This window comes from Epinephelus moara, chromosome 21 (assembly GCF_006386435.1).
Source record: "Epinephelus moara isolate mb chromosome 21, YSFRI_EMoa_1.0, whole genome shotgun sequence".
In the NCBI taxonomy this organism is placed as follows: domain Eukaryota; kingdom Metazoa; phylum Chordata; class Actinopteri; order Perciformes; family Serranidae; genus Epinephelus; species Epinephelus moara.
The window spans coordinates 39,459,102-39,462,835 of NC_065526.1; the positions used below are offsets into that span (position 1 = coordinate 39,459,102).

A 3,734-nucleotide genomic window follows, 5' to 3' on the forward strand; every position below is an offset into this window, starting at 1 on the left:
TTTTTTTTTCCCCGTTAAAGGGGTTTTTTTGGGGAGTTTTTCCTTATCCGCTGCGAGGGTCATAAGGACAGAGGGATGTCGTATGCTGTAAAGCCCTGTGAGGCAAATTGTGATTTGTGATATTGGGCTTTATAAATAAAATTGATTGATTGATTGATTGATAGCTTAATATGGCCAACCAGTGGTGTCACCAAGCATTTTTTCCGGGGCTTCAGCCCCGGATGTTTTGACTCTAGCCCCGAACGTATTTTTAGTGATTCACACCTATTAGGTTCAGGGGCGCCCAGACAGGACAGGCAAACCAGGCAATTGCTTGGTATCCCACGGCCACTCATATTAGGCACATTTGCAATGACAACCATCTTAAACCTCCCAGTGCAACGGCACCTCCGCAGCTCTGAAGCCCCCTTAGTAGGGGCCCCACCCCTTCTAGGTTCTAACGTTAGCTTGAATCTGACGCGTGTGAGGCAGCAGGCTACTCTGTAATACAAGTGTATTTATTGTGCATACTGTTGGTGAGTCGCTGCGTTTTAGTCTTGTACACATACAACTGTCCGTTTCGCTTTTGTCATGTATTTCCCACTCCAAACTGACCACACACACCATCTAAATGTGAAGCAGATTTTCTCTTCTGTGCTTTGGAGGCTCTATCTCCACAACGGATTGGTCGATTTTAATGATTGACACCTTGTTTGATTTGTTAGAGCCAATAGAATGAGGCTATACCGACCAAAACGAGATTGACAGCACTGTAAGCCAATCAGAGTCAGCAGAATGCCCTTGTGGGGCCGGAACCTAAAGCCCGTAATGTTCACCCGGATTCATTTGAACACAACACAACATGTCCGTCTACCGGGGGCCTGTTGTTCGAAAGTAGAATTAACCAATCCAGGATAAGTGGAAAAGCGAGGCTGGACAAATTCCCCTAAGTCCATCCTGGCTTAATTGGTTGTTTGAACGCCAAGCCAGGCTGTGGAGGCGCGGCTTTGTCAAGCCAGGTGTAACTCATTCGGATAAGTGCGCGTCCTTGGCTTTCTTAAATAGACCCCAGGATCGATCATAGATTCACCGATGCAGCAATGGAGAGGACGCGTGTCGTGCCGCAGCGTCTCATCATGGACACTTATGAAGAGGTAAAACATATAATCACGAAGAAAGGAAACACTGCAGCGATAATGAAGCAGAGAGAGAGTGCGTGGCAAACAACTGCGGACCGACTGAATGCGTAAAGAGTGCGTGGCAAACAACTGCGGACCGACTGAATGCGTAAGTAATCTAAAAATATACACTTGCTGCACAAATTAATCTGTCATAATTACAATTAAAGTTCCTTCCACAAATTAACAGTTGTACACTTCACCTTAAAGGTGAGCAGCGGAAGTTAATATCACTCGGGAAATGTACTATGAGGGGGCACCAACTGCTGATTTCACACCAGCGGAAGAGCTCGCCCTGGATCAGAACCGAGGCAGGACGATGATGGAGGGGATACGGGGGGGACAGCTACAGACTCTGTCCCACCCACAGAAACCGCCCTCTTCATACAAGGTACATTATTCCAGTTTATTACACGGCTCTATTAAATGCTGTATTCTGATTGGTCAGTCGCGGCATTCAGAGGTCTGATATTACTGTGTAATGACCATTGCTATGTAGCCCAGCGTTGCTAGGGATGCTGCCCTGTTACTTTTAACGTTTTTTTTTAACGTAGCCGTTACCGCTTCAAAATAATAATAATTTACAAGATACAAAGATGGAGTATTTTCATGATATAACTTTTAACATTTGGTGAGCATGAAAATCCTGAGTCATGGTTACTGGCTGAAGATGAGAAGAATGCCAGAGAAGAGGGATGCTCAGAGGCGCACGGAAAAGAGAGGAGACACAAGATTGTGGATGACAGGGAGGTTGATCGTTGATCTTGATTCCCTGTAGCTATTGTAGCGCAGCGTTTTTTTTTCTCCCCTCCCGATTTAATTTATAAATCAATAAAAATCGTATAATTAATCAATATTCTGTCTCAAATTATTCATTTAACTGATAATTAGCCATGTAATAACACGGCTGCCCTTCGGGGTTCTATTCCCCTGTCGGGAGTTATTTTCCCAGTATTCACCGGCTCATTATACATTATCCCTTACATACTGTACATGGAATCAATCATTTTATTCATTCATTAATCAACAATTGGTGTTATGTGGACTGTCTGACTTTGGATTGTCTTGCAGTGTCAGGTGACACACTGACCGGAAGCCACACAGCCACCGGAAGATGATCCGGTGAGTGTTATTCATCAGAGCCATTTGCTTGACATGTCTTGCAAGTTTACATTAGGTCAATACAAATTCTATTTAATGTGGCAGGGTGAAGGCACAACTGCAGCAGTAGATGCAGCAGATGAGGAGGAGACACTTTCTCTGGACTCCAGAAGGTTTGAGGTAACCTGCCAGTCTTGGGGAGATAATTTAGTCCTTAATGTATAAGAAGTCAGTGATGTGGTGCTCATAGAAAATATATTTGTAACAGGACACAGATGAACAGCCTGACAGCCTGCCTGGAAATGTAGTGAGTATTGCCTGAAGGACATCCACGGTGTCCACAATTGCTGTGCTAATAGATATGTGTTTTACAGAATTCACAAACTGTCAGACAGCTATATGCTACTCATCTGAGGAAGCAAATAGCCCTGGCAGATGTCAAGCTTCAGTGTGAAAAGAGAAAGCTTCAGGACATGGAGCTTGACAGACAAATTAAAAGAAAGACCTTAAGGAAACTGGACTTAGAAATTATGAAACTACAGAAAGAAGTAAATGATTTTAATGCACATTGTAAGCATGACTGTGATGCAATGTATTAATCAATATTATTTCTCTCTTTCTCTCCACAGCTCAAAGCAGACAGTGACTGATTTTAGTATTTTTCATTTAAATAAAATGAGGTCAAAGAATATTGTGGTTTCATCTTCATGTTTTCATTCATTGATGTAAAGTACACTGGAGTTATTGGTCCAGTTAACTGGGAATATAATTTGGGAAGGTCATACAGTTATGACACCTAATAACCACTATTTGTATGTTTATTCCAACAATTAATCCTTTTATTGGTAAGGATATGTGCATGTCAAAGTAAGCTTGGGCAAGATGCTGAACCCCAGATTGCTCCCAATATTCTATGCACCCTGTATGCACCTGACGATGCTTATTGATTGATTGATTGATTCTTTTAATGACCACACAGCCAGGCTGGTGGAATTTGTTTCCAGTACAGCTCATTGATACAGGTTCCAACACTGAACACACTGAACATATAACATAGGTATACAAACACATTATCACACGAATAATTAGGCTATGACAAAAAGAATGTTTTAAATGTTAAATGTTTTTTTTTTTTTTATTGTAGGCTTAATGTATTTTGTTAAAAAATGAGGCAAATACATACATAAGAACATGAAATGACAATAAAACACATTGATTTCTGATCGCATTGACAACTGACTGGACAGATAAGGCACCAGGCTAAACTAAGCCTGGTTGTTAGCCTGGTCGGGACCAGGCTAAGTGCACAGAATAAATCTCCATGGCAACATATGTGCCTCTGCTTTCGAACAACCGAATCAATGCTAAGTTAAGCCAGAATAACCAACATATCCCGGCTTAATCCCTTATCTAGGTTTCGAACAACAGGATTCAGGAATGTTTACGGGCAGAATTACCGTTTCACGGCAAAACAAC

General features: G+C 42.0%; 1 protein-coding gene across 2 annotated transcripts in view; it reads right to left on the reverse strand.

Moving 5' to 3' along the window:
• The window catches only part of LOC126408965 (cadherin-6-like), a 331,509-nt gene that overhangs the window by 171,650 nt on the left and 156,125 nt on the right, over positions 1-3,734 (reverse strand). The gene's annotated exons all lie outside the window — the stretch shown is intronic.